The sequence below is a fragment of the Alligator sinensis genome, unplaced genomic scaffold (assembly GCF_000455745.1).
Source record: "Alligator sinensis unplaced genomic scaffold, ASM45574v1 scaffold97_1, whole genome shotgun sequence".
Lineage (NCBI taxonomy): Eukaryota > Metazoa > Chordata > Crocodylia > Alligatoridae > Alligator > Alligator sinensis.
The window spans coordinates 2,486,135-2,494,506 of record NW_005841921.1 but is presented as its reverse complement, the minus strand read 5'-3'; the positions used below and the strand labels follow the sequence as shown (position 1 = coordinate 2,494,506).

The 8,372-nt window shown below is 45.3% G+C and overlaps 1 protein-coding gene across 1 annotated transcript in view; it reads left to right on the top strand.

Annotated features, from left to right (window-relative positions):
- NFATC3 (nuclear factor of activated T cells 3) overlaps window positions 1-8,372 on the top strand; it is a gene marked incomplete at its 5' end in the record, with an annotated part of 156,718 nt that overhangs the window by 37,162 nt on the left and 111,184 nt on the right. The gene's annotated exons all lie outside the window — the stretch shown is intronic.

Below are 8,372 nucleotides of genomic sequence, written 5' to 3'. Positions count from 1 at the left end.
CCAGATGCCCGTCTAACCTCCTCTTGAAGACCCCCAGGGTAGGGGAGAGCACCACCTCCCTTAGGAGCCCATTCTAGATTTTGGCCACTCTAACTGTGAAGAAGTTCCTCCTAATGTCCAGTCTAAATCTGCTCTCTGTTAGCTTATGGCCATTATTTCTTGTGACCCCAAGGGGCACCTTGGTGAGTGGAGCCTCACCAATTCCCCTCCGTGCCCCTATGATGAATTTATAGGCAGCCACAAGGTCACCTCTCAACCTTCTCTTGCGGAGGCTGAAGAGGTCCAGGTGCCCTAGTCTCTCCTCGTAGGGCTTGGCCTGCAAGCCCTTAACCATGAGTGGCCCTTCTCTAGACCCTCTCCAGGTTATCCACATCGCTCTTGAAGTGTGGCGCCCAAAACTGCACGCAGTATTTCAACTGCGGTTTGACCAGTGCCCGATAGAGGGGAAGTATCACCTCCTTGGCTCTGTTTGTCATGCATCTGCTGATGCATGATAAAGTGCAGTTAGCTTTTCTGATGACTTCATCACACTGACGACTCCACTAGGACTCCAAGATCCCTTTCTGCTTCCGTGCTACTGTGCAGGTCATTTCCTAGGCAGTAGGTGTGCTGGACATTTTTCCTCCCTAGGTGCAGCAGTTAAACTTCCTCAGCCTGACGAAGGGTTTTTGAACCCGAAAGCTTGCTTAAAAATTGTTTTCCAACTATTTAAGTTGGTCTAATAAAAGAGATCAGATTCGCCCAAAGAATCTTGTCTGCCATAATAAGAGGATAAATCGTGTTTACGTCTAAATGTCTTCCTTGTATAGCATTCTTAATTCCTAATCAAAGACAAGTGGACACGGGTAGTGACAGATTAAACTAGTGCAAAGTTTTGTAAAAAAACAGTCAGGGTAGGCAGACGGCCAGATATTGCTTCTTGCTGTTGAGAAGCCTAAAGCTCTACAAATGATTTGTCAACCACTAGGTATTTTATAGTGTTGTTCATCTAAAGATCATCCTATTGGCGCTTTTCTCACAACTGCTAGTGGTCTGTCAAGAAGTCAGTTATTCCACAGACTTTCTGAAGATGGGGTCAGTGTACTCTATTCTGACAGTAGAGATAAAACTACAGCATATGTTGCTTGCTGGATAAGAACCAAGTTTTAATATTTGAATATAATGGTCTTGAAGCCTATCTACAGACATCTGTGATACCCAAGAAAGAGCAGGCAAGGTATAACAGCAATATTAATAGCACTGGAATGGCATTAGCAATTTTGGTTGCATCAACAGCCTCAGTGGATTGTTGATATTCGAGTGACATTGCCTTCACTTTGGGATGCAGTATTCCAGGAGGAAGGGATGGCTCTTTGCAGTCTAAATTGGGTGCTTGTTGCTTACCCGATTTAGAGAAGTCTTGCTTCAGGGATACATTTTGGTAGAAGAGGAAAATTATAATGCCAAATAGAAAAGGTTTATCGTTTAGTGTACCTGCAGTATGTTTCATCTTTCTCTAACACATTTTATGCTACCTAAAATCATCTGAATTTAGAGTAGCTATATCAATACCAAATCAAATTATTTTCTTACCCAATGCTATACATCAGGGATGGGCAAAATATGACCCGCAGACCAAATCTGGCCTACCAGGCAATTTCACCCAGCCCATAGGTGGGCATCCACCAATGAATAATATCTGACCCAGGTCCTGGCTGCCCCTGGTGCATTCCACATGGGCCAAGCTCCACCCGCTCCCACTAGAGCAGAGCCCTATGTTCGCAGACTTCCCTATGGGAGGGCCCTGGCCCTGGCCAGTGTGCGCAGCTTCTGAGCAGGGTTGCTATTACCACTGCTGCAGGCACCCAGGGAACTGTTTGCCTGTCCTGGCCTCCACTGGCTCCTCCTGTCCCTGCTGCAGCACTCTGGGCAAGCAGGTAGGGAAGCAGCAGCTGTTGCGGGGGAAAGCTGCAGCTGGGCAGGAGTGAAGGGCTCGTGCCAGGGCTGACAGGAGCATGGAGACTAGAGTGCAGTGCCAGGACTGGTGGGAGAACGGGGCCTGTGCCAGGGCTGGGGATGCCAGGAGCATAGGGCCAGGGCAACGCAACAGGAGTGTGGAGCCTGCACCAGTGGAGGTGCAGGGCCCAGGCCAGTGGGAACATAGGGCTCTCTGTGACTCATGTGCAGCTCCCAGGACTTGGCTAAACTCAGATAGGTGTTTGCCTTTTTGCTTGGCATGATTCAGGACAAAGGTGACATTTTTGTTCTAGAAATCCCAGGAAATGGTGAATATGAAGAAACCCTGTGGCTCATGATTAGGGGTCTGCCCAACTTGAGAAGGCAGCCAGCTGATTTTGCAGAGAGATTGTGGGGCCAGCTGCCATTTTTGCAGGCTGCTCATGATGGGGCCTCCCACCCCTCTGATTGGCTGAGAGGCCCTGGTAGCCCCACCCCTTGCTGCTGATTGGTTGCAAGGGCTGTCCACGTGTCCCTGCCCCTTGCTGCCGATTGATGGAAGGGCTAGGGCTGCACAACAGGCAGCCCTCTCAGCTAATTGGTGGCAAGGGGCAGGGGTGGCAGCCCCCCTTCGCTCCCTGGTGGACTGTATGGCCAGGACTCAACACCATAAGGACTGTTGACTTCCTCTGGGGAGCCAACATTTTATTTCAGTAAAGGATTTTTTTGCGGATTTCTCAGGCATTGCCTGATTTCACAGGCAATGCCAGATTTTGCAGGTTTTGTGAAATTGCAATTTTGGTAGGTCCCTACTCATGATGTACCATGTCTTTTGCTCAAAGGGAGAACACGTAGACTTGTGTGATCTATAGGTTAACATCTCTGGCTGAACAGAAGGAAAAATATATACAGTTAGCTGCAACTTCAAGGTGTTACTTAAAACTTACTGAGAATTACTGTGACAAAAAAGCACTCATTGTTCTTTACAGCAGTACTGATATACTTTGTCAGGGATATAGGCAGTCAGTATATAGGGAGTCAGGACTTGATCCTAGGTGATAACAGCTCAGGAAATCAGGAACAGATGGGATCAGGAAAACAAGGTCCAGACTAGATCTAGGAGTCAAAGTATTAGGAGCAGGCAAATCAGGAGGCCAAAGTCTGCAAGGGACTGAGGCATAAGTAGTCACTGTGGCTGGAATTTCAGGTTGGGGCAGGGGAGGGACAGCAGCAGGGATCCAGGCCACTGTCAATAGCCAAGTGGGGGGTAGAGCAGGCAGCTATAGCTGTATAGGACTAGGACGTGGGCAGTCACATAAGTAAGCCATAAGCTGGGAGTTATACAAGGGATTCGGGCTATGGTCTAAAACCAGAAAGAGAGGGGCTGGAACCAGGATGAATTTAGGAAACAGGAACCAGAGCCCAGGAAACCAGGAAAAAAACAGCAGGATTGGGAAATGAGAAACAGGGCATTAGAGAATCCAGGGCTATATAGGAAGGCATCTGCCCTGTTGGATAGTCTGGTAGGCACTGAAAGGGTAGCTGCGTAAGAGCAGGAAGTCATGCCCAACAGACATACTGGGCCAGCTGGGGATGGTTAGGCCACTGACAACCAGGCCAACTCATGGCAATATGGCTAGTCTGCTGCCCTGGGCCATGACACTGTAATTATGCTGCAGTATCATTTTTCAGACTTCAAGCAATACTTGCTTTTATAGAGACCTTTCTAAAGAATCATCCAACCATTTTGAAACTGTTCCTTTTCTATGAAGTTACCATGGAAGACTTTAGGTAGTTACCCCTTAATCTATACTCTGAAAAACACTCCAGATTCTACTGTTTTATTGATAATTCCTGGAAAATTGTCTGCAAAAAAGCAATATTGATTACCCAAAACTTGAACAAGCACAAATGTAAAAAGAAGACCTTTATTAATTTCATGGGCAATTAGTCTGTCTGCATTTGACCTGAAAGAATGTATTATGTAAACCAGTGTTTCTCAGCCTTTTTAGGCTCAAGAAACCCCTCATTTATACTGAAGACAAAAATGTCAGTTCTTAGTTTTAATTTGTTTCTTGACTAAGAAAAATTGCTCCATTATTTTCCAATTGCAAATAACTCAGACCACAACAGGTCAGTATGTTTTTGACACTATGGATTCCTCTTTGAAATCTCTTGTTTTGTCTTGTGAATCATGTCATGTTTTCACACCCAACAGCACGAATATCGCACAGCATCCCATTAATCTCAAAGGGTGCAACAATACTCTGGTTGAGAATCACTGATGTAAAGCAATTGAGACTCCTACAGAAAAAACACCTAACAGTTACCTGCTAGTGCAACTACTGTAGAATTGTGTTTTTAGATCTACCAGATTCCCAGTGGCCCTTTATAAAATACACATGGCAGGGGCATTTGCTTAGAGCTACTTTATGCCTGCCCCCTCACCTTGTGCCCTCCCCCACCCCCCAACTCTGGGGTATAAGGGGGAGCCAGGCCAAACCCATAAGGCAAGGGGGCTCTGCTTCCCCCCCGCTGCCACCCCACACATTCTACCCCCCAGCTCTGGCCAGGCCAGGCCAATCCAATCCTGCTGCTGCTGCTGCCTCCACCAAGAAGCCCGGCAGGGAGGGGAAGAGGGAACCCCCCTCACCTCATGGGTCCCCTACAGCTATACCAGCTGGGGTACTGGGCAGAGCACCAGCCTAGCCCTGCAAAGCACACAAAAAATTAACCCTTGAGGGAACACAAGGGTTCCCTAAGGCGCTCTGCTTTACAGCACCTTCATCTAATAATATCTCACTTGACAAATGTTATTTTTTTCATGTGATCAGCCATTTTATAAGCACTCTGCAGCCATGCGCATGTGTTATGTCCTGGCTGTAGAGCGCTTTCAGGGACCTGACTGTGTGAAAAATGTAACCTGGGTAAGTGCCCTAAGTAACGACCTTTTTTTAAAATTCCTCCAAAAGATCTAAACATCACTATAAAGCTTTTTCATACTGGTATGGTCTCAGTAGATGGAAGTAACACTTATAAAGGACAAAGACTGACACCTCAATCCATCTAGTGAATCTTTCTCTTCATAAGCCAGTTTGGCATCTGTCTTTAATATGTAATTGCAGACAGCTAATGCTCTGTGCTTTTTCAGCTTCAGACCCATTGCCTTTAACATTGTTGAGCATTGGAGGCATTCTTCCATATATGTAGCATAAAACAACCTATATTCACACTTAAAAAAAAGAAAAACTTTTATGTCCTCTTTATTCATGGTAGCAAGACACCTAGCACTCTTTTGTGCTGTTAATTCAAGCATCTCCATGTTTGTTTGGTTTTTATTTGGGAATGCCTGCTGGTAACTTGTTAGTATTATTTTTAACCTGCCTGATAGCTAGCAAAAGAAAATTGCTGGCTTTCTTACCAGTGATGAAATTATCCAACAATTTGGACTGTAAGTTGGGACGGAGGCAGAAATGTTTCCATTTTAATACTTGTCTGAGTCACTATTGTCCAGTTATTAATGAAACTTTTCCAATAAATTTAAAGAGAATAACTTATTGCTCTCCACAATGGTGGAATAAGGTCAACCTGTTTTAACTAGTTATTCAGTTACAGCAGTCATGCTGTGTTAGCAAAACTCACTCTGAAAATATATGTGCAATTTGCTGACTATGAAGATAAGTGTCCGCTTAAGTGAGGCAAGCGAAAGAACTTTGGACCTCTTTTTTTTTTTTAATAAAGTATCTTATTGATGTGATGTTCACTATTAATGAACCTTTGGGAATTTAGATAAGTTTTTAATGCAGAAATTCTACACTGGAACACATGATTCAACTTCATATTTTGCTCTGATATAACAGAAAGTAGGGTTTACCCAGCAGTGTACTGTATAAAAATCCTGTATGTACATTGGTCTGTGTGTTTAGTAGTTAGAACAATAGGAGATGATTTGAGATTGTACAGGTGTTGTTGAAATCTGTTTATCACTATAGAACAAACCAATATAGATGAAGCCTGGAGAAAGTATTTCAAACCTGCCATCCACCAGAAGGACAGAACAAGCAGATAGAACATTCCTAAACGAGTGCGTGCAATCTCTACACTCCAGAATTATTCTAGTCAAAGAAACTGAACCATCTCTCCTTTTCTTCCACAAGGACAAAATAGCCTTATTGGTATTTTGGCTTTCTAGACATCCTTAGACAAATAACTACCACAGAATTATTTAGATGCAATAGGATTTAATTGCTTTAACAGTGCTCTTTTTTTTTAAAGTGTTGCGCAGCCTTTCGGCCCAGTGGGCCAGATTGGACTCTGCACATCAGGATCAGACCACAAGCCCCCTTCCTACCAGGATCGGGCTCCAGGAGTCCCACCACTATGACCCATTCCCACATGTGGAGATTTGGCTCCAGGGGCCCTGCACCACCACCACATGCCAGGATCAGGCCCTGTGGCTCCATGTGCTCCTGACCTAGTTTGCAAAGCCTTGGCCTGCAGGGCTCCCCACAGACCCATAAGGAGCCCTACAGACTGGATTATATGACACAGGGGTCTGGATCTCATCTACAGGCTGGGGGTTGAACACTCTGTTTGAAACTATGCCACAATCTTGGCTTGGCCGCCTTTTGTTCTAATATGCATTTGGTTGATGCTTTTTTTTCTGTTCTAAATAGAGACTAAAGTTGGGAAGAAATACCAAAAGCAATTTAGCACACTTCCACTTCCATCCCATCAAAGAAGTGCTGTAAAATGGGGACAGCTCTCCTAACTGCTTGGTTGAGAAATACCAAGAATAACACTTGCACAGAAAGCATAAAAAGACAACAGTCTGCTGTTAGAGGATGATGTCACCTATTTACCATTCTACACCTGGATTTGATGGCAAAGTTATGTTGTAGTCTCCTGGCAGACATTACCCTCAAAATACAGTTAACCTGTTAATTGTGCTGAAATAGTACCCCTACCACACCTTCAAGGAATTAATTGTATGACAAAACAGAAAACCAACTGCAAAAATACACCACAAAAGAGGTGTAATATCTTTGTGGCTGGTTTCCATCACTCCTTAAATTGAATGTGTGGCAGGGGTAGTGACAAACCAAAGCTGGTTCTAGTCTTCTGTGTGATCCAGGGATTGGGATGGATAATCAGCTCATTGTTGGTCCCAGCTCTGGGACCGAACCTGATCCAGTTCAAAACAGGAGAGAGAGAGAGGACCATGGACCACTAGAAATCTAATCTGCCTGGAAAAGCCCCTCTCAGGTTAAGAATATGTACTGACATCCACATCCCTGAGCTCATTACTGGAAGTGATAAAACCACTGGAGCTAAGGGGGGAGAAACATGTTGAAGTGCAAGGAATCCTGAATGGGAGCCCTGATTCAATCTGCATTTGTGAGCTTTTTAAATGCTATTACTAAAGGAATGCAGGGACCCATTGTTTGTGCCAGTCTTATCCTCTGGGTTGAAGGAAACAACCTGGGTTTTTGTTACTTCAGATGGAGAATGATAGAAGAGAAGATTTGTGGTTGTTAATATTTTTGGCAAGGGGTGGAGTGTGAGGTGAAAAATAGAACAATTTTGATTCAGACTAAACCTAGCATCTGAGCTCAAGTTGTATGGATGTTTTTTTTGAAGGGTCACACCATTTCAAAACAATACCAGACTTAAAAACAGCATTGTGCAGATGAGACTAGAGTCAAACTGTCAGCTGGGCCTTAAAGGTGCTCTTCCCCACCGTCCCAAAGGTGCTTTACTCCAAAGAGCTTTTAACCAAAAGTTGTACTTTTAAGCAAGTCTGAAGGGTGAAGCCAGTTGTGACAGGGGGCTTTCCAGAGGCCAGTCACAATGTCAGCCCCCTCACCTGTCTAAAGCAATCTGCCCACTTGACTTGCCTCCACACCTTGGTTATAACAAAATAGTTGTTTCTAGGTGGGAGGCTGCCCATTTAATAGTTGGTCATTTAATGCCCTGATGCCAAGGGCATAATACACTGCTCCAACCTCTCCTCTACTGTGTCCCATGCCTTGCAGATGGCATACAAAATGACTTCTAACTCCCCCAGCTCCATGGCTGGGCTGCACTCAGCTTCTGGCTCAAACTTGGCCTCAGATGTCTGTAGACATGCCTGGGCCACATGCCCCATCACTGGGGCCTCTACTCCACCCCCTCATTGGGGCTTTATACCTCTTGGGCCTCTGGTGTCCATCAGCATCAGCGACCCAATTGTCGCCTTGGGCCCTCCATGATCCACTGGCTGGAAAATTGGCTCCGGGGTCGGACCCAGAGGGTAGTAATTGATGGAAGTCACTCATCGTGGTGTCCTGTGACCAGTGGGGTCCCCCAAGGCTCTGTCCTTGGACCCATACTGTTCAACATCTTCACTAATGATGTGGACACTGGAGTCAGAAGCAGACTGGCCAAGTTCGCCGATG